At 46.7% G+C, this 23,447-nt stretch overlaps 1 long non-coding RNA gene and 1 pseudogene across 1 annotated transcript; both read left to right on the forward strand.

The window, feature by feature from the left end:
* The first annotated feature begins 717 nt into the window (after positions 1-717).
* Positions 718-1,110, forward strand: LOC120673360. The gene is made up of 2 exons (XR_005674629.1): positions 718-942; positions 1,016-1,110. It is a non-coding gene; the product is annotated as an uncharacterized LOC120673360 (long non-coding RNA).
* A 703-nt stretch (positions 1,111-1,813) lies between these two features.
* LOC120673361 overlaps positions 1,814-23,447 on the forward strand; it is a 34,143-nt pseudogene continuing 12,509 nt past the window's right edge.

The following is a 23,447-nucleotide window of genomic DNA, read 5'->3' on the forward strand; positions in this document are numbered from 1 at the left end:
GCGACGGAGGCTCCGATGAATTGAACGTCCGGGCGCTAGAACTTCCGAAAAACTATCCCACCCAAAGAGTGATTATTGGGTTATTTCAGGTGGGGCCCACCATAGCAAGAGATTTAATGGGGCTCTAATGATTGGGAAAAGATGCTTTAAAGGTTAAATATGCCAAGAGCTATTTCATTGGAGGGCTATTTGCTTGAGCTAAATAGCTCTAGCCCTTGAATCCAAACACAGTTATTGAATAGCTGGCTACTGGTACGACCCATTTCATTATATCTCTCAACCGAAAAGAAGAAGAGTTAATTGGAAGCATACCATTGCAACTTTTAAGAGTTGAAGAAACGCTACTACAACTTCTAATATTGGAGATATGCTAATCCCATATGTCTTTCAACACCTTGGGCCCACCCGTAGGGTATGTATTCTTCTGGCTTTTTCGTATGGACAGTATTGCCCTTCTGTAGTATGTCGCTTATCCCATGTAGTATGTCGCTTATCCCATCACATCGTCTGCATCGCTGTACGTCGCGTAGATTGCCCTAGGGTGCCGCCGCGCTGGACTGAAGTGCAGGGCGCCGCCGGCCGAGACCCCTGCCGCGGGCTGCCCCCTGGCGCGCGGGCCACTGCCTGCCGCTGCTTGCCGCAGGCCGCTGCCGCGCGGGCGCCTGAGCTGCACGGGCGCAGGCGGCAGGCCCCTGCCGCAGGGTTGCTAATGGGTTGCGTCGGATCATTTGATCAATATACAGACAGTTGCTAGTTTCTTTCTTCTATATAAATTTGTTCAGAAAATTTTGTTCGTGCATCTGAGTTTATTGTTTGCCCAAAAGAAAACATGCTTCAGTATAGCTCATAAAGTTCTCTACTTTTCTGTATTTCCAGAGGTTGCAGATGAACCTGCTATAGAGAAGCCTGCAGCTGAGAAGCAAGGGAGCTCCAATGACAGAGGTAAGTATTAAATAATTGTCTTGTTGTTATCAAGTACAACTATGCCTATTAAGAACATAAATTTGGTCTGCAGATCTCGCTCTTGCAAGGGTGGAAACTGAGAAGAGGAACTCTTTGATCAAAGCATGGGAAGAGAACGAGAAGACAAAAGCTGGGAACAAGTATGTTGCTTACCTCTTTCAATTCCCTTGAACTCCTTTTCAGTGGAACCATCATTTGTGCAAAAAGCATTCTTCAGTTATCTATAATTCTTTCATCAAGGGAATTGGAAGCTTGGCCTGCCGCCTGCGCACGTGCAGCTTAGGCGCCCGCGCGGCAGTGGCCTGCGGCAGGGGCCTGCGGCAGGCAGTGGCAGGCAGTGGCCCGCACGGTAGGGACCTCTGCGCCTACGGCGGGGGTCTCGGCCAGCGGCGCCCTGCAGTCCAGTCGACCGGCGGCGGCATCCCAGACAATCAACGCGACGTACAATGGTGCAAGATGATTTGATGGGATGAGCGACGTATTAAAGAAGGGCAATACGGTCCATACGAAAAATCCAAATGGACACGTAACCTGCGGGTGGACCTAAGGTATTAAAGAAGGGCAATACGGTCCATACGAAAAATCCAAATGGATACGTAACCTGCGGGTGGACCTAAGGTGTTGAAAGGCGTATGAGAATATCATATCTCCAGTATTAAAAATTGTAGTAGTATTTCTCCAACTCTTAAAAGTTGCAATGGTATGCTTCCAATTAATCCGAAGAAAAATATCAGATGTTCATCCATCCCCTTGTCTGTTGCCAATACCCGCACCCACAGGCTGATCTTCATCCTCTCTTTGCACCAGGGAATAGCACTCCTTTGATCATATCAGAGTCGCAGCACAATCCATGATGAGACGCGGGTCCTGCCCTGCAGCCCCCGCCACTACCTACTCTCCCGTCTGCCCTGCTGGCGCCGCAGGTATCTCCCTTGTTTTTTAGATTTGACTCTCGGGCAGGTGGATCTCTAGGACTGATGCGGCTGCGGGTGGTGCTCTTTGGCAATTCAATCACGGAGCAATCCTTCCACCCGGCGGCTGGGGCGCTCCAATCGCTGGCACTTACTCCCGCAAAGTATATTCAGCAACCCCTCTTAATATTATTTGACTAGGCCGTATTCTTTAGTTTTACTCCCATTGTGGGCCTTCCCACTACTTCTTTAGTGAATTGGTAAATAAATCTTACTATATCTTGATATGGATGCTCGGATAATTTCTATGGGCTTGATTGGTTGGCTACCAAAAACGTGAGCATGACAATCTTTTTTACCAAAACGTTGGCAAGATTAGAAGGGGAGCTACCTTTTGGGTTCCAACCAACCATGTGCCAAATTTTTTTGGCATGCCCACATTTTAGTAGGGTGAATTTTTGTAACCAACCATTTAGGCCCTATATTTATGCCATTACATTTACATATAGTGATTTTCTTTGTACTAGGCTGATGTAGTTGTCAGAGGTTATGGTGGATACAACACAAGATGGGCTCTTTTTTTGATGCACCACATCTTTCCACTGGTAAGACACTTCCATCTAGATTATTTCTACTGGTGGTCGTGCATGTAGTGTTAGCAAGCTATTATTTAGCAAACAGATTGATGCGCTGCAAATCATCTGATGCACGGTATGATGGTATTGCCCCACCTCTTGCAACCACTATATTCTTCGGAGCTAACGATGCGGCCCTTTTGGGAAGAACTAATAAGCGACAGCAAGTCCCAATTTCAGAGTTAAAGAGAATCTCAGAAACATTGTTAATCATTTGAAGGTAATTTCTTTATGAAAATAAATAAATAATTTTTTAACCATGGCTTTTATGATGGATATGTTGGTATCATTTTTCATTACGGGACTCTAGTACATTTAATGGCTTCACTTAAATATCTGATCTGATATTCTTTAATTACGATCAACATGATTTGCGCCTATAAGCAATAACATACACTACTGGAGAAAGCCACATTGGTACCAGCATATTAGTGCCGGTCAACAAGCAGCCGGCACTAACGTGCCTGAACAGTACCTGGCGGGCATGTTAGTGCCGGCTAGACATCCCAGCCGGCACTAACGTGTCATCTCCCAACGGTCAACACAGCAGCCACAACAGTCAGAAGACATGTTAGTGCCGGCCGGGGAGCCCAGCCGGCACTAACTTGGCACGGACAAATTAGTGCCGGCTGGTGTTTCTAGCCGGCACTAAACGTCAACACTTAGTGCCGGCTAAAACCACCAGCCGACACTAACTTGCACCGTATATACCAAACACTCCTTCCCCAGCCCGACCAATTCATTTGGCCGAGCTCCTCCTCTCTCTCATGGCGTGTTAGAGGGGAGGTGCTGCCCATTTTCCCCCAAATTTGTGAGGATTTCACCCATCCAAATGCACCAAAGATTAGTAGCTTATTCCACTCTTCTTTCACGGTGTTTATTTTTTGTTTCATGCTTTCTAGATAAAGAAAATAGTGATTTTAAGGTTGAGGAAAAATGAGCATAATTTTCCGATTTGTTCATTAATTTGAGCAAAATAGAATCGATTTATTACTTTTTAGAGAATGTTTTCTAGATAGTTTGACTATGACACATTTAGAGTAATTTTTTTGAATTATTTCACGGGGACATGTGTATATGTTATTATGCAAAATTTTAAGGATTTTAAGGACGAGGGAAAATGACCATGATTTATTAATTTGTTTATTAATTTGAGCAAGGTAGAATTGATTTGTTGCTTTTTAGAGAAGGATTACTATATAGTTTGACTATCACACATTTAGAATGATTTTTTTGAATTATTTCATGGTGACATGTGTATATGTTATTGTGCCAATTTATTTTGCTATTTAGTTTAAATTTACTAGATAGGTGGCCTATGACACATTTACATTTTTTTAATTACTACATAGTAACCTGTTTTTAGGGATAATGAGCATGATTTTTTTAAATTTGTACATAAGTTCCACAAGAAATAAGTTTCGCCGATAGTTTTTATATTCTAGTTTCTTTGGATAATTTGTGTTGGATGTTGAGACATTTATTTGTGTATGTTCTTTTAGCGACAATTATGCCAATTTGAGATATGTACAATTGATTTTTGTTTTTATACGGTAATTAATTACAGATGGACCGGCAATGGATGCACGGAAGCCGGAGCACCTCGGCGTGGATTCAGAGTTTAGATTCTTTTCTTAAGGCGGCAATGGCAAATAGGTCGCCAAAGGGTTTAATGTGTTGTCCATGCAGTGTTTGCGAAAATAAAAAGAAATTCCGGAAAAGAGATACTCTATGGAATCACCTAGCCTTGAATGGTTTCATGAGTAACTATAGCCTTTGGACCAAGCACGACGAAGTTGGAGTTATGATGGAAGATAATGAAGAAGATGACAATGGTGATAACAATCTTCCAGATTGGGCATGGGTTCATGAAGCAGGCGGCTTTCAAGATGAACCAATGGACGAGGGTAAAGCAAATGTTGCACAAGAGGAGCCACCTGACGAGCTAGGTCAGGCGTTGCTTGATGCACAGAAAGACAGTGAGACTGTGAAGGAGGCATTAAAGTTCGAGAAGATGTTGGAGGATCACAAAAGGCCGTTGTTCACTAGTTGCAAACCGAAGCAGAAGAAGTTGGGTACCACGCTGGAGATGCTGAAATGGAAGGCAACTAATGGTGTCACCGATAAGGGATTTGGTGAGCTATTAAAGATTGTAAAGAACATGCTTCCTGAGGGTAATGAACTGCTGTCAACAACATACAAAGCTAAAAAGATGGTTTGCCCTCTTGGATTGGACGTGCAAAAGATTCACGCATGTCCTAACGACTGCATTCTATATCGCGGTGAATACGAGAACTTGGAAGCTTGTCCTGTTTGCAGCGCATTGCGGTATAAGATCAGGCGAGATGATCCAGGTGATGTTGATGGGCAGCCGGTAAAGAAGAGAGTTCCCGCAAAGTTAGTGTGGTACTTCCCTATAATACCACGTCTGAAGCGCTTTTTGAAACACAAGGATAACGCTAAGTTGATGCGGTGGCACAAAGAAGACCGTAAGGAGGATCACATGATCAGTCACCCAGCAGATGGGTCCCAGTGGAGAAACCTGAACCGAGAGTATCGTCAATTTGACAATGACCCAAGGAATATAAGATTTGCTCTAAGTGCGGATGGAATGAATCCGTACGGTGAGTATGTTCAACCTTCCTCCTTGGTTGTGCCTGAAGCGTAAGTTCATCATGATGCCGGTGCTTATAGAAGGGCCACAAGAACCTGGCAACGATATTGATGTGTTCCTGCAACCCTTGATGGATGATCTCTTACTGCTCTGGAAAGAAGAAGGTGTACGTGTGTGGGACGAGTATAAACATGAGTCCTTCAACCTCCGAGCTTTGCTTTTTGTATGCATCAATGATTGGCCTGCACTTGCAAAACTTTCGGGACAGTCGAGCATGGGATACATGGCCTCCACCCACTGTTATGATGAAACCGATAGTATTTATTTGAAACACTGTAAGAAGTGCGTATACATGGGCCATTGCCAATTCCTTCCTACCGATCACCCCCTAAGAACCGAAGGGAAGCATTTCAAAGGAGAGCCCGAAACTCGTCCTAAGCCTCTGTTCCGTAATGGAAAGCGTGTGTTCTCGATGATCAAGGATGTGAAGGTAGTATTTGGAAAGGGTCCTGGTAGCCAACCTGTTCCCAAAGATGACCAAGGACATGTTCCAATGTGGAAGAAGAAGTCTATATTGTGGAACCTACCTTATTGGCAAGTCTTACAGGTTTGCAATTCAATTGATGTGATGCATTTGTCGAAGAATCTTTGCGTCAACCTACTAGGCTTTCTGGGAGTGTATGGTAAGTCAAAAGACACATTGGAAGTAAGGCGCGACATGTGGATGCTAGCTGGATGACAAGGCTTGCAACCCGAGAAGAGAGACAAAGGACACCACTATTTAAAACATGCCAGCTATAATCTGAGCAAAGAGGAGAAGGAAAGTATGTTCATTTGCTTGAACAGTATCAAGGTCCTGTCTGGGTATTCAAATATACAGGGCATAATAAATGTGAAAGAGAAGAAAATCCAAAACTTGACGTCCCATGACTGCCACGTTCTGATGACACAATTACTTTTGGTTGTACTGAGGGGTGTTCTACCAGAAAATGTGAGGTTGGCAGTTGTAAAGCTTTGTGCGTTCATGAATGAAATTTCGCAGAAAGCAATTAATCCAAATAATCTAATAAAGCTGCAGAAAGACATTGTCCAATGTCTTGTCAGCTTCGAGATGGTCTTCCCACCTTCCTTCTTCAATATTATGACACACCTTCTAGTTCATATTGTGACAGAAATAACTATCCTGGGTTCTGTTTTTCTACACAATATGTTCCCTTTCGAGAGGTTTATGGCCGTATTGAAGAAGTACGTGCGTAAACATTCTCACCCAGAAGGATGCATTGCTAAGGGCTATGGAACAGAGGAGGTCATTGAGTTTTGCGTTGACTATCTTCCTGATCTCAATCCGATTGGGCTCCCCGTGTCACACCATGAGGTGCGACTAAAGGGAAAAGGCACACTAGGAAAGAAATGTAATGTGAACATCCCTTATAGTGAATTCAGCCAAGCAAACTTCACGGTTCTTCAGAATTCATCCAAAGTGGCTCCATATATTGATGAGCACATGAATATTATACAGTCTGAAAATCCACAGAAGAATCTTGCTTGGATTACACGCCAACATATAAAAACTTTTGACGGCTGGTTCAGACGAAAATTATTGGGCAACAACACAGTTGATCAAGAACTTCAATGGCTGGCTAGGGGACCATCAATCACTGTCCAGCAATACCAAGGGTACGAAATCAATGGGTATACATTTTATACGAGAGCTCAAGACAAAAAAAGCACCAACCAAAACAGTGGTGTCCGTATGTGTATAGTAAACAGTAATGGAGAAAAGAACAACTACTATGGTGTCATAGAGGAGATTTGGGAACTTGAATATGGACCCATAGTTGTCCCTCTGTTTCATTGCGAATGGGTGGCTGGAGGAGGCGTAACGAAGGACCGGTATGGGATGACCATAGTTGATTTTAAAAAGATTGGATATATAGATGAACCATTCGTTCTAGCCAAGGGTGTGACACAAGTGTTCTATGTGAAGGACATGTGGAGCAAACCGAAGAAGAAGTCGGATAAGACGCCTGAAGCAGACAAGGCTGGAAATGAGCCGAAACGGCACATAGTTCTTCCAGGAAAAAAGAAAAGTTGTTGTAGTTGAGGATATTTCGGACAATTCGAAAGATTATGACCAGATTGATGACCTTCCTCCATTCTCCGTTGACGTTGACCCTAGCATCCTCTTATCCAAAGAGGACACACCTTGCTTACGCCGTGATCACGCTCAAGGCACTTTCGTCAAAAAGAAGATTATTAATGTTCCAGTAGATAATGATAATGAGTAGTAGTTTTATATAAGTTATATATTAATTGAATTCTCTGAATCAGTGATGTAATGTAATGCACCGCATCGTATTTATCTTCAGATAATATTATATTTTTGTATGGTATAAATATTTTTTACGTTCACTAATTTTGCATTACTAGAAAAATTGAAACATTAAATTACAAATAAATAATCAAGTAATATGCGAATTGATTACATCATTGTATAGGCTACTATTGAAAAGTTTTTTGAATATTTTTGCATGGATCAAAATGAAATGTTTTTGATTTATTACGAATAACAGAAACATATACACATATAAACCCTATAAGCTACACATAATTGATAATGATTGCATATTCGTCAAATTACTTCGATTACTATTATTAGTGTGTAGATATAATTAACAATATGCTAAAAAAATTTAAGATATCAATTTTTGTTATATTATTCTAATTATTAAGCCTATTATGAATAAATTTTTGATATATTATTGTAAATATTAAAAATTTAGTGTATAAAGGAATTGGTGCGGCCAATTTTGGCTTCCCGCCAGATGGGACATGTTAGTGCTGGATGGTAAACCTAACCGGCACTAACTGGAGCAAGTTAGTGCCAGCTAGAATTATCAGCTGGCACTAACCTGCACCACCTGACGTCACGGGGGCAGGTTAGTGTCGGCTGGAAAGGCCAGCCGACAATAACGTGCTGCTCTGCCCCCAAAACAGATATCGGCGCCCACACTTGGTTCATTCTTCAGATCGATGTGCCTCGAGCGCAGCCGCCGCCCTCGGCTCGTCCTCGCCGCCCTCGGCTCGTCCTCGCCGCCGCCGCCGGTCGTCCCCCTTGTCCTCGTCCTCACGCGCCGGCGCCGCCCGGGTCGTCCCCCACCGTCCCGACTATCGCCCGCCGTCCCGGCCGGCCTGACATCGCGCGCTCGGCCGTCTCCTCATCCTCGTGAGCCCGCGCCGCCCCGGTCGTCCGCCGTCTCAGCCGCCGCCCCAACCTCGCGTGCCCTCGTCCTCGTCTTCGCGCGCCCACGCCGCCCCAGTCGTCCACCGTCCCGGCGCCTCGTCCCTGGTGCGGCCTCCCCGACGCGACGCCTGCCCTCGCCGCCGCCACGACCTCATCGCCACCATCCCCGGCCGGCCAGCTGCCCCCGCGCCGCCTCGACCTCGCGGTCCTTGGGCCCCGCCTCCGCGCACCTCGTCGTCGTCCAGGCCCTACCGCGCGCCTCCTCGTCGTCGACCTCGTCCAGTCATCCTTGCCGGCTGCGCTCTGAAAATAGGTATTTGATTTGACAAAAATGAAAGCTGCATTCCTTAACATCAATTGGTTTGACATTGGTTAATTTTCAAAATGCCGAACATTGGTAGAAAACTGAAACTGCAAAATATGCACTAAAGAAGGTCTGACATTGGTTAATTTTCAAAATGCCGAACACAGTCAGAGTGGGTCTTGTGGAATTCAGAAGGTGTTCTAACTATCAATTTATTTTCCATCACCTTCTGAATTATTGACTGTAAGTTTAGTGCTGTCCAAGTGATCCATAACTCTAGGACTACAATTACATCAATTCTCAGCTCCCTTTAATTCCTAGAATTAATCTTGTATCATGGAGCAACCTTACTTCTCCCTTGACACTACTTACAGTTCTGGCATGCACACGTCCTATATGTCAGAATGAAAAATAGTAATCCTTCAAATCAATCTGCATTGGTTGTATTATACTAAACAATTATCTCCATGAAGCCCCGGTGAAGTTCCTTTTGGCTGTATTATACTAAAACAAACAGATTTATTGTTGTTATGTTCTATTATCAATTGGTTTGAAGCTGAAACTCTGTGCTTCTATCTTTGGATTGCTAGCTATATTCTAGAGTTGTTAGTGGGCAAGCCTTGGTGGATTTGTCTGGAGGAAGATGATAGAATGTGTTTTTGGGCAGGGATAGAATTATTGGATGCTCAGTTATGTTTTGAGCGATAATGTCTGGGTTAGTGAGCAGGGATAGAATTATGTCTGGGTTTTGAGCGATAATGAGCGGCATTCACCTGGACACTATGTCTATTCATTTCGGGCAATCAGAGCTAGCCATTAGCAAACTTATAAAGCGTCCTCTGCTTATATATGTTCTCTCCAGTTAAGATATTTGGATTCTTACTTGTAGTACCAGTGCATATAGTCGTTTGTTTATATATAGCTAAGTAGCTGGGTCTGCCCCTGGAATGAATAGAGTAAAGAGAGTGAGAGGATAATTTAGCATCAATCTAAGTGATATTTTCTAGATAGTTGGTAATTCTCTTGCTGCTACTACTGAATTTGATTGAAAGTGTGGTCAGCTGGCCTTTTATGGTCAGAAAATGGATTGCCATGGCTAAAGAACTGAAAGCCTAGTTGAACTGTGCAAACTGTGCTTATGGCTTTATGCTTTTAATGTTTTTTTTGTCAGTAGAGTGCTGAATTCAAACAAATTATAAACATATGTTCAAATTCAGCCATGATTTAAATTGAGTTTAAATTCAGCCATGATTTAAATTGAGTTTAACCTTTGTTGTCTATGCCGATTGAATAAAAAAATCCTATGAGCATTTATGATAATGTCCTTTGTGTCCTTTGTGAACCTTTAGTACTTGTGATCTGTTTATCTGATAATGTCGTTTGTTTATATATAGCTTGACTATGATTTTGATGTTTGCAGCATAAAGCCCTTGATAGGGTGCTTGAATCTAGTGGAGTCTGAATCTAAGTGCTTGAATCACAGGTAGGGGAATTTTTGCTGTTTCAGCTACATGCAATATTTGCTTATGTTTATTGATTATTGGTCCATTGTTGTAATGTGAACTGGTTGGAATCAATAAATTGCTTGAATCTTGAAATAAGCCTTAGTCTGTTTGAATCTTGAAGAGGCGTTCGTGGTAGTTCTCTGCCGATTGAATAAAAAAATCGACGAAGCATTTATGAATATAAACTAGTGTACAATATTTTTTTAAATACATGCGTGCTGCACGCACATTTTTACTAGTAGTAGAAAATACTCAATGTCATTCGAGGTGGTAAATATTACATGGAGTCGCTACCTCCGCAAACACATAGGCTTGCCCATAGGTGAAATCGAGCCTCTTCGTTGGTTCACTGATTTTCCGGTATGAATATACTCTCGCTACTAATGTCATTCGCAATAAACATCAGAAAAATTCTATATCGTAACCCACATTTGTCCATAGTGTTGGAGACAGGACCAAGGAAATAACTTATGTAGATACTACGTATGCGAGTGGATCAACTCTTTTGCAAGTAAAAAAGGGCAAATGACAGTGGAGGCATTCAATGTACGTGAGCACAATCACATCTGCTCATTATTTTAATTCATTATTTTTTATTCTCATGTTTTTATCGAAAAATGTGACAGAAGAACTCATTGAAACGGCTTGGGTCAGGGCAATTCAAGAAGCTATATGCGGATTCCTGCTCGATGAAGTCATAAATCCTAAGGGCGAATTTCATGGCGATCTCCGTACAAGCGTCGCCAAAGAAGATCCGACGATGAGGAAGCTGATACATTACTATAGTTGATGCTTAATAATTTGTCATATCTCAAGTACTTTTGAACTCCGAAGTGTTCCATACATGATGAATATATATATATAATATTAGTGTGATATGCGGTCCTAATATTACTGTGCAATGCAAAGTGTACGACTACGTAGTCACATACGGTAGAAATACGCATAGCCATACGTATAAAAACAAAAAAGAAAAGAAAACATAAAGAAGAAAAAAATGTTTAGTGCCGGCCAGTTATACCAGCCGGTACTAACCTTGCTGCCAGGCGTCAGGCGGTGTCGGGCACGTTAGTGCCGGCTGGTATTTCGGGCCGGCACTAACATGCGCACGTTAGTGCCGGTCAGAGTAGCCGGCACTAATGTCTGTCATGTTAGTGTCGGCCATTTAGTGCCGGCCACAGGGACCGGCACTAAGCCGTCCTATGACCGGCACTGATGTGCCTTTCTCCAGCAGTGATAGTAAACTTATATAGTTCTCATGTACAATATGAACGACTTTGGGTTGTTGAATGAAAAAAAAACTCGGCCGGGTGGGGAAAGACCGCCCCACTGGTATTGACTTAAGAAGAAGCCTCGGCTTCCCCGACCGAGAAAATCCCCAAACCCTGGCCTCGCCCTGACACTGGGAGACGTAACCCCTGGGAACTGTGCCTGGGCCATGTAAGGGTCCTCAGGCCGACCTAGGCCATCTCACAACCAGGGTTTACAAATCCGACCGGTCCGGTCAAACCGCGCCCTCCGGTAGCGGTTTACCGAAACGGTTTGACCGGAAACAGGTTGAATTCAAATCCAAATTCAAAATCGCATGTGCAACTGGTTCCGACCAGTATACCGATTAGTTTGACCGGTTTACCGGCCGGTATGATCGGTTTGAGAATTTTTTATTTTTTTGAATTCAAATTTAAATTTTGAATTGGGGCCGGTAGACCGGTTTCACCAGTTTACCTCCTGGTTTGACCAGTTTACCGGTCGGTATGACCGGTTTGGGAATTTTTATTTTTTTGAATTCAAATTTGAATTTTGAATTGGGGCCGGTTTGATACCGGCCCAAACCGTAACCGGGCCGGACCGGTTTGACCGGTAACCGGTCAAACCGGACCGGTTCCCACCGGTTTCGTTAACCCTGCTCACAACCTGCGAGGGGATTTTTTTTACCCTCAGCCTAAAATTCGCTCCCACGGGGAGTCAAACTCTGGACCTGAGGGGTGCCGCCGGAGCGACTAACCAACTAGGCTAGCATCCTTTGGTGGTTGTTGAATGAAATGTTGGTGTTATGTGGGCATAATGTAAGTTGGATAAATCATGATTGTCTAGTCAGTGAAAGAGAAGTAACACTCACCTCGTTCCTAATATATCATCGTTTATCTATTTTAGACCCTTCTAGTGTAACTTGGGGAAAATATAATTTGTTTTTTGACTCATAGCGCAATAGTGATACTTAAAACTATTTTGGGGATTAATTTCCTTGTATTCATCCAAACCCTAGAAGGGTGGGCTATATAGTAGCTATACATGGGCCTCTAGATGGGCCAAATACATGAGCTCACATATACACCAACACCCCCCCCCCGCAGTCTGAACTACCGGCGCAGCGGTGTTCAAGACTGGAGAACAAAGAAAGTACACACAGGGACAATACCCCCCCGCAGCCACAACTAGCCACCTGCTATGTTGAGGCTGGAGCGAAACTCCGAGAAAGTCGAGGAGGGGAGACCCTTAGTGAAGATGTCAACAAACTGGGAGGTGGTCGGGACATGGAGGACCCGAACATCGCCGATAGCTACTATGTCGCGAACGAAGTGCAAGTCGATCTCCACATGTTTCATCCGCTGATGCTGAACGGGGTTGGTAGAGAGATGCACGGCGCTGACATTGTCGCAGTAGACAAGCGTGCTCTTGGCGAGCGGGCTGTGGAGCTCCGTCAAGAGCTGTCGAAGCCAGGACGCCTCCGCTACGCCGTTAGTGACAGCACGGTACTCCGCCTCGGCACTGGAGCGGGAGACAACCGGCTGCCGCTTGGACGACCAGGAGACAAGGTTGCTACCCAGGAAGACAGCATAGCCGGAAGTGGAGCGGCGAGTGTCCGGACAGCCAGCACAGTCAGCATCGGTGTAGACAACCAGCTCAGTAGAGCGAGAGCGGTGAAGAACCAGGCCGAAGTCAATAGTGCCACGGACATAGTGGAGGAGACGCTTCAGCGCAGCAAGATGTGACTCCCGAGGATCATGCATATGAAGACAGACCTGCTGGACTGCAGAGGTGAGGTCCGGCCTGGTGAAGGTGAGGTACTGCAAGGCACTAGCAAGCCTCCGGTAGGTAGTAGGATTAGTTATGGGATCACCCAGATCAGCAGACAGCTTCGTCTGAGTGTCGACAGGAGTGGAGCATGGCTTGCAATCAGTCATCCCAGCCCGCTCTAGGATATCAAGTGCATACTACCGCTGGTGAAGGAAAAGGCCAGACGGGCGAGGCTCAACAGTAACACCCAAGAAGTGATGGAGCTGGCCAAGATCTTTCATAGCAAACTCCTGCTGCAAAGAGGAGATGATGCACTGAAGCAACTGCTGACTGGAGGCTGTGAGCACAATGTCATCAAAATAGAATAGCAGGTAGGTAGTCTCATCCCCACGGTGGTAGATGAACAGAGAAGTGTTAGACTTGGCCTCGGTGAACCATAAGGTCAGCAAGAACGTGGCAAACCGAGAATACCAAGCCCGAGGAGCCTGCTTCAGACCATAGAGAAACTTGTTGCGCTGGCAGACCATATCTGGACGACTGGAGTCCACAAATCCTGCCGGCTAACTGCAGTAGACTGTCTCTGACAGAGTGCCATGGAGAAAGGCATTCTTCACATCGAGCTGGTGCACAGGCCATGAGCGAGAGAGAGCGAGTGAGAGAACCTTGTGCACTATAGCAGGCTTCATCACTGGACTGAAGGTCTCATCATAGTCCACACCAGGCTGCTGGGTGAGACCCTGGAGAACCCAACGAGCCTTGTAGCGATCTAGTGTGCCATCAGCCCGACGCTTATGCCTCCAGATCCACTTGCCAGTGACCACATTGCAACCAGACGGACACGGCACGAGGTCCCACGTCTGGTTGGCAAGAAGAGCCGCGTACTCCTCTTCCATCGCACGACGCCAGTGAGGATTCGCCAGGGCATCATGGACAGAGGAGGGTACCAGAGAGATCCGTGGCTCGCCCTCGGTGGCTGAGAGAGTCGCAGTCTGAGAAGCCATCCGCCGAGTCACCATGGGATGAATATGATCAGGATCCCGATGGATGACGGGCGGGTGGTACACCACCGGCTCGTCACGAGTGCGACACGGTGGAGGTGGCGGTTGCGGTGGCGACGGCTCCGGTAGAGGTGGCGGTGGCGATGCTGGAGCCTTCGAAGCCGGGGTCGGCACCAGCACCGGCACCGAACGACACCGGTACACCTGCACCGGCTAGCGTAGCGTGCAGGTGCAGGAGGGGGCACCGGGGCTGCGCGTGGCACAGCAGGAGATACCGGGGCCGCGCGTGGCGTGACAGAAGGCACTTGGGCCGTGCGTGGCGCGACAGAAGGCACCGGGGCCACGCGAGGCGCAGCAGAGATCACTGGAGGTAGTGCCGGTGTACCAGAAAGACCTGCAAAAAAAGGACAGACAGACAAAGGTGGCTGAACCACCGGGTCAGGCAAAAACAAGGACTCCAGCTCGGGGTCAGGGAAAGGTGTAGAAGAGGTGGAGTAGTTAAAATCCGACTCGTCAAACACAACGTGTCAGGAGATAAGGACCCGGCGAGAGGAGAGATCAAAGCAATGGTATCCCTTGTGGTCAGGGGAGTAACCAAAAAACACACAACGAGTCGTGCGGAGTGCCAACTTGTGAGGAGCAGTGGCGGAGATGTTAGGATAACATGCACACCCGAAGACACGAAGGTTGTTGTAGCTGGGAGGGGTACCAAAAAGAGCGTGGTGAAGAGTGGGAGCAGGAGAAGCTGTGGACGGAAGACGGTGGAGAAGTAGGTGGCGGTGCGGAGACCCTCAGCCTAGAAGCGGGGAGGCAGAGAGGCCTAGATCAGAAGGGTGAGCATGATGTCGTTCGTCGTGCGAATCATCCGCTCAGCCTTGCCATTCTTAGAAGTGTACGGACAAGACATGCGCAGCTGAACACCCCGAGAGAGGAAAAAAGAATGGGAGGTGGAGTTGTCGAACTCACGCTCGTTGTCATACTGGACGGCCTTAATGGTGAGACCGAACTGAGTGGACACCCAAGCAAAGAAGTGGAGGAGGGTGGGAAAGGTCTCAGACTTGGCGCGCAAAAGAAAAGTCCAAGAGTAATGCAACAAATCATCAGCCACCACTAGATAGTATTTATAACCAGAAATGCTGAGTATAGGAGAAGTCCATAGGTCACAATGAACAAGATCAAAAGCATGTGTCGCATGCGAAGAAGAAGAAGAAAAAGGAAGTCTAACATGATGACCAAGCTGGCACGCATGATAAAGGTGCTCAGCAGGAGCCCTAGTATAAGAAACATATGTACTACGACTAAGTCGAGCCAAAACGTCGCAGGCAGGGTGACCAAGCTAGCGATGCCAGGTGGTGGAAGACGGCGTCGTGGCAAAGGCAGCAGACGAAGAGGAAGTCGAAGGCGAAGCAGCGGAAGCAGGAAGACGAAGGGTGTAAAGGGGCCCCGAGCTGTCACATCGGAGGAGAAGACGCCGGGAAGCCGAATCCTTCACAGTAAGACCAGAGGAGTCAAATTCAATGGAACAAGAATTGTCAGCAGTAAATTGGCGAATGGAAAGAAGATTATGAATCATCTGAGGAGCAACAAGAACATTCAGAAGGCAAAAAGAACCAGGAGCAGAACCCACGGCGGTGATAGGAAGACAGGACCCATCACCCACCATGATGGAAGAAGGACAAGAGGGATGTGGGGGTCGGACAGAAGAGAGGATATTGGCGTCTGGGGTGGTGTGGAAGGAGGCACCCGAGTCGGTGATCCACTCAGTGCTGGCTGGTGGAGTCAGCCCCATGGTGCTGAAGGACTGCGCCAGCACGGCCTGGTCCCACCCCCTAGGCTAGGTGGGTGGCTGGCTGGGCAGAGCGGGTGGAGTCCAGGGCGTCGCGAACAGGGGAGTAGTACCGGTGAACATGGCCGCCGGCTGCTGTGGACAAGAGCCCCCACTGACACTGGAATGGCCACATCGAGATGCGCCCTGACCATGGGTTGCTGAAGGATGGCCAGGGCATACCTCCCGGGGTAGGGGCAGGAGCAGGAACTGGGCCCTTACCAGAGCCTCCACCTGGCCCAGCAGCACCAGAAGCAGGGCCACCAATACCACTACCACCACATCCCCCCCGGTCGATGACGTCCACCACGACCCCCCCGACCCCCGGTCTGCCAGGTGGGAGGAGCACCAAGGAGGGAGGTGGCTGGCGAGGCGGAAGAAGCCGGTGGTGCAGCCACGAGTGCGGTGAAAGAGGATGAAGACGAGCCGATCGCGGGGCCCCTGGTGATCTCCTCGAGAACGAGATCGTCCCGGGCCTGCAGGAAGGTGGGGAAGGGCCTCTTGCGGGTGATCCATGTCCGCAGGTGGTCGTAGGTGTCGCTGAGACCCCGCAAGACATTGAGCACCAAGACCCTGTCGGGCACCGAGCACCCGAGGTCGTGAAGAGCATCAGCCATTCCCTTCATCCTGCTGCAGAACTCGCCGATGGAGACGTCCCCTGCTTGAAGGTGCAGAAGGTGGCGTCGAGATGGAGAGCGCGGAACTCGGCATTGCCGAGGAACTGCCCCTCGAGCGCCAGCCAGGACTGTCGTGCGGTGCCGCCGTGAGTCCTAACGATGTCCTGCAGATCTAGGGAGATGGTCCCAAAGATTCAGGACAGGGCGACGCTGTCGAGGCGCAGCCACACCATGTCCCGTGCCTCGACCGGTGTGTCGAGAAGGACGTGTTCGTCGAGGGCGAGGAGGACCTGGTCCCGCCAGCACCCGTAGGAGGAGGACGTAGGGTCGACGAGGACGGAGACCAGGGCCTTGATGTTCTGGACACCGGCAGCCTGAAGGTGGAGCTGGGCGACCATGGGATCGGTCGGGTCGAGCTGGGGTCCAGAACCCGAGGGTGGAGCCTGGTGGGAAGAAGAGGCGGCGTGCTCGGCGAATGGGTCGATGAGCTGCTGTCCGGAGGAGAGGAGGAGGTAGTGCTCCGCCTCGGCGACCCGGCGAGCAAGAACGTCAGCGGCGGAGCTCCCGCGCTCCCAAGCGAGGGCAGCCGTGTGACACCTCAGGTGTCAGTACACTTAAATACATATCCCAGTACTTTATTTAACCTTAAAAGAACAATGGGGGAAATTAATTCAAAAAGAAGGGGTCAAATAAAAGTCAAAGTAAACAAAAGAAATTAAGGGAGAAAGGAAAAGGAGTGAAAAGATACTCAAATTTCAATTCAAAAATGTGCACAAAATTTTTGTTGGCTCATGGGAGGTACTTCAATTGACATGTGCTCAATTGAATTTCAGTCAAAAATCAGTTAAAAACAGAATAAAACCAAAGCCCTTTTGTGCAAGATTTCAAATTTACGAATAGTTCAAAATGTTAGTTTCAAATGAAAAATTCATAACACGAAAGTTGTAGATCTTGAAAAGTTATGCAAGATTGGTATTCAACACTTTTTCATTTGAGCCCTCAAAATAGGAGATATTTTTAGATTACTGAGAGGTCCCAGGAATTTCAGAAATTGCAGATATGCCCTTATCTCCATCTCTCTCCTCCCGGCTTGCTCTGTTTTCCGCCGCCCGCCGTACGCCGCCGGTGGACTTCGTCCACTGCGTGCCCGCGGCCAAATGGACCCGGGGAAACCCCTCAGCGCCACCTGGCCGCCCCTTGGCACCTCCTCACGCGCACACGCGTCCCAGGCGCGCTCCCGAGCCGCCACGCCACCCCCGCCAAGCGCAGCACCGCCCGCTCGCCCCGCCAGCCCGCCGTCGTGCACCCCAGACCAAATCGACCTCCCCCAGACGCTACTCCACTCGCCCAGGAGCTCCTTGGCCTATAAGTACCCCCACAACTCCACCATCGCGCGGCTTCCCCTCCTTCCTTCTCCTCCCGCCGCTCCGCCATGGCCGGCGAGATCTAGCTCGCACGGACCGGCCACCACAGCCCTACATTGTCCAATCCAACCACCGCAGCAGCTTCGCCACCTCCTAGTTAAGCTACACGCGCGCGGAATCGAACCCCCTCCCTCTCCCGATGCCGTTCCCCTTTTGCGCCGCCGCCGGCGAGCTCAGGCTCACCGCTGACTGGCCAGCCCAGAGGCAGACCGAGCATGACAGCTACCCCAGGCGCATCCTCAAGCTCTCGCGGTGCTCGTGTGCACCCTGTTCCCCTACCCCGAGCTCTCCTTCACCTACAACGCCGGCGACCCGAACTTCCGCTCCGCCATTGACGCCGATGAGCTCGATTCCGTGCACCGAAGCCTCGAACGCCGACCAGGGTAGGTGTTCCTCGATCTCTACTCTCCCACGCGCCTCCCCGTGGCAACCCCGGTAAGCCCTGCCTAGCAGAACACCACCGGCAAGATGCCACGGTGGAGAAGGCCGGTGAAGGACCCGGTTGCAATTTCTTTTTTTCGTTCAAGGGTGTGTTTGCAAGAATTCCAGTGTATACTAGTGAACTTCTAAAATGCAGAATAAATCACAAAAAAATTGTAAAAATGTAAACTCAACTGATCTGGAATCCTTGTAACAAAATCTACAAATTTTGTAACATTCACACCTGCAGAAACTCAACCAAATTTAATCTAGGAAAAAGAATAATAAAATCGACCTATGCATGTTCAGGAAGTTCTACTCAACAAATGACCTTGATTTTTGGATATGTTATCACTAATAGAATATTAAGATCATAGTAAAAAGATGACACCCAACCAAAATAGTTATCGTGTTGGAACAATCAAGATTCTCTAATCTATTGCTAGCTTTCTCGATTTAATACTGTAAGATATATACATGAACTTGCTCTGGAAATTTTATTGAGTACATGTGTATCTGAAACCTTGTTAAAACAAAAATTTCAAATTTATTAGAGTTCATTTGCTATATACCATGTTTTATGCTATATTTATTTCTGAAGTCTCACTTTAGTTCTGTGGTCTTGCCTAAAAATTTTGAGCTGCAGTCACTGAGTTTTGCTTTGAACTTTGAGAAATTATTGCTAACTCATGTTAAGTTAACTGCATAACTAATTTAATTGGTGGATATAAATCTTGAAAAATTTCCTGGACTATGCTTAGCTCATGAATAGCCTCTGGTAAAAATTTGAGAACCATATACCTAGTACAACTCTCTGTAGAATTAATCTTAGTTTCTGGCTTGTTGTTTTTGTTCTTTTTGTCACCACTGCTGTATAAGTGAATAAAATCTGGTTAAATTTCAGTGCTGAGTAGATGCTTTGTAGATGCTCCCGTAAAATTTGTAGTACCAGAACCTAGGTTAAATGTTATGTACAAAAAGGTGAAGTAACTAGAGTAATCTACTCACATGAATAGTTGTGGTAATTGCTCTATGGTTAGAATCTGAAAATTTATACCATAAGTGCTTAAGTCTGGACCTGTGTTACTTTAGTTTTTCATCCCTATCCATGAGTAGATTGATGTTTTGAAATAATAAAAGCATGCTATGTGTTAAATTTAAAAATGAAAACCAAAAACCCCACCCATTCATGAAGAATCATAGTCATGTTTAGTACTCTATAAATGACTGCTCATGAAATGAAATTGATAAGATCATCTTTGAATTCACTTTTATTGAACTACAACTTTATCGTGAAGGAAAGAGATTGATATTCATGAATAACTCATAATCTTGCATTGCATATAAAAACGGTTAATCTCGCGGACGGTGACTACGAACTGGTGCCCGCGGACTCTCGTGTGGAACAGGAGATTAATCTGAACTGTGCTAACTTGTCTCAAGACCTGGGCCAAGCCCCAGAGGCTTTTCTGGCTGACAGTGCCCAAGAAGGCAAGCCCCGATGCATTATGCCTTATTTTCCAAATTATTCATTTTTGCTATTTATAATGTGTTGTAATAGTTTCTTTCTGCATTTAAGTTTTCTAGGTGTTGATCGGAAACCTTAGATGCATGATCCCTAGGTACCTATATTTGATACCGGATCTTTTTATCGACTAGTTGCCATGCTAATTAGGTACGGTAGAAGTCGAGTGGTTTCCTGCCTCTCGCGAGCAAATAGATTTTTGACTGACTTTAATTCCTGCTGAAATATAAGGACAACGGACAGGGTTGTGTAGTTGTGATACCCCGCTGGTGTAGTCAAAAATGGCTAAGGTCGCGGTGTGTGGCTCATTGCGTTAAGCGTTTGAAAGTACTAGCCACATGCCGAGAAATATGGTAATCCGTAAGCTTAAGTACCTGATTGGACCGGCGAGTGGAACGACCTTTGCACCCTCTTGGTAGAAGTAGGTTTTATTTTTGTCACGACGTACGGGTGCAGAGACGTCGGGCTCTGTAGTCAGGGAGGGTGCCCCGGATCCACGGACTGGAAAGGAAGGGGAACTGTAGCGTGGGCGGGAGCGAAGTCGATCCCCATGCGTGTGGTCTAGGTTCCCCTGGCCAGGTTGAAATTCGATTCGGAATCGTCCGCCTCTCACGGCATGAGATTGCTTAATGTTTTCGGTCACACAGAGTAACAAGTGTAACATGATGATGATAATACTGCTGGTTGATTAAATGGTTAATCTACCATGTTTGTGTAGAGTTAGTTGCCAATTTAGAATGGTTAATCCAACTAGAATATGGCTAAGTAAAAACCTGAAAGTAAGGATCAACATTTAGCGGCATTTTGGCAAAACAAACCCCACCAACCAAAAAGCCTTGCATGTCTAGTTATCGGACTATGTTATATCCGAAGACGGGTCAGTCTTGCTGAGTATTAGTATACTCAGCCTTGCTTGTGGCACTGTTTTTCAGGTACTAACTTCGAGGATCTGTTTGCGAGTCTTACTTGGCCGTGTACCTTACCTCCGGGTTGGTCTGTGGAGAGGGATGGTCCTTCAGCGGGTGCTGATCGCCCTCCTGCTGAGTGACGCTTTCGTACGGGCTTTATCGATGCGTCACGTTATTTCGCTAGTTATCTTTTACTATTTCTGCTGAACAATGAAATTTGAATAATTTGAGTAGATGGAACTCTGTAGTACTTTACTATTCTAAACCTGGTTTGTAATAAATTTCCTTTCCGCTGCAATCACTCTGAGATGTATGAAATGTTCTGTGTTGTAATCTCTGGGCTCACCTTCATGTTAGTGTTGTCTGCTGATCCTGGAATAGCGTGGCTTTAATCGAGGCTTCACTCGAGGAACTACCGGTGCGTGCCAATTTGGGTCAGAGTTGCTTAGCAACAAAGATCAGTGCACCCGGGCCCAGTAGTTTGGGTGGTTCCGCCACAGTTGGCATCAGAGCTCGCAGACGGCCTACCAGAGATGGCAGCCTCTATTTTGAAAACAACAAATTAAAACTCAACTTCAAAACTACTAAAGTTTTTGAAAGAGTTAGGATCTCCAAGGACAAGTCTAGAACGTAAAGCCCTAGGGGATCTTATGGGTATAATCAGGTGGCTTATATTGTATGGCTAACTTCCAGCACTTTACTTTTAAGTATTTAAATTTCGTAATTTAAATTCTGCAACTACATCGTCGCCGCGAAGGTATGCTTACTCAGTCAGCTGAGGGAGTCTGACCTTCCCGTCAGTGATGCGAGCCGAACGTTGGAGCTCAAGCAGTGGCCTACTTGAGCTGCTGCCCATATACCAACTTCGGTTGATTATATGGGGAGTAATGGTTCGAAATTGGAATTCAATTCCCCGTCAAAGACGGTACTCAGTCAATACGTTGTTTCGATGACGTATGCTTAACGTTGTCCATACGGCGGTAATTGTATGGGTGCCGGTTCTATAGTGATTGGTAATATATGGGAACGCTTCGTGAGTGCTGGCACGGAAGGTTCACTCTATATATTGGCAATTTTCTGCAGGTACGCTAACTCGAAATCAAATGATAGGCTATCTAGCTATATCGAGTAGCTATATAGTGAGAGACGTAATATGTATGCCACCAAAGTTATCTGCGTAAGACCAAGGTTACTTGGCAATTCTTTTTGTTGGTGAGGACGGATAGGTTCTGCACTCATCCTCAAGATGGTTAACAAAGAAATCTTGGAAGAAATCCCAATCAAATCGGCTAAAAACCTATCTTAAGGAGCATCTAGATAGTCTGCAAAATTAGGGAAATTGGTTTCCACGAATTTTAATCCTCTGTTAAATTATTCAAAACGACTTGGGGTAGTAAGACGAAATGATGTTCCCTAAGTTACCAAACTCTGGTAAAATTTCGAAATTTTTGAAGCCTCCTAACTTGGTATTTGTGATTTTAGATCAACCCTGTGTAAAACTGTTAATTCTGAACAGTCTGTACAACTGAAATTTTTCGACCTTCATAAGTTGTTCAAACGAAAAATCATTCAACACGAAAGTTGTAGACAACTCAGTTCTGATCTTACCATAAAAATTTAAATAATTTTTGACAACTGGTTTTAGAGTTATGGTCAAAATACACCCTCTCTGGACACCCAGTTTTCCTGGTTGACGTCATTCTGAAAACCTGAGCATATCACCCCCTTGGAGTCCGAGTTGATCCTAGTGTTGACTAGATGAATCGTTCCTTGTTATCATAGGGATCTTGTGTAAATTTTTGAGAATTTTCGGAGCATATTATCTATCGTTTTAGCAAAATTCTTTTACTGTCCAGAGTCAGCCATTTCTTGCTTACCATCAGCTGATCCATCGGTCTTTTGTTGGGACAAATGGAGGAGCTGCTAGTTGTTGACGCATAGGAGCACGTGCACTCAGCTTGCTTGCACTGGGACGGTTTTCCTCGCCGCCTTTGGGAGCTTTTGAGTGCAGCCGGTTATCTCCAGCCACCGATTTACGATGGCCACGAGTTTGTGGAGGACGGAGTTCGACGCTGCAGTGTGACGATGGTGATCCCGCAACACCTGCTCAACGGGTGGGAGCCGATCGTGACTCAGGTGGTCGGTCACTACCTGCTAGACACTTGGGAGCTTACCGCCATGAGGGCGATGACCACTTTTTGCTCTTCGCACCCTCTGGAGGTGGTTCTGACCGTGTTCGGGTTGTTCCCCGCACCTGACCCGACAGACCCGCTTTGGCTCGACCGGATGGCTCACGTGGACGTGGTCGCTACCCTCGACCCGGTCGGGGCACTTCAGACGACATCGATGTGCTTGGACGGTCTCTACAGACTCCACACTTACCAGAGTTACGCCGTCGCTCAGTTGGTGGACCATGCTCAGGCCTTGCACCTGGCGGTCCAGCTGAGAGATGGGCAGCTTCAGGAGGCTAGTACCGAGCTCGAGAGCAGGGCTACTCTTATCGCCCAGCTCCACGGCTAGGTTCACGAGCTTCAGG

The sequence above is a fragment of the Panicum virgatum genome, chromosome 5N (genome assembly GCF_016808335.1).
Source record: "Panicum virgatum strain AP13 chromosome 5N, P.virgatum_v5, whole genome shotgun sequence".
Lineage (NCBI taxonomy): Eukaryota > Viridiplantae > Streptophyta > Magnoliopsida > Poales > Poaceae > Panicum > Panicum virgatum.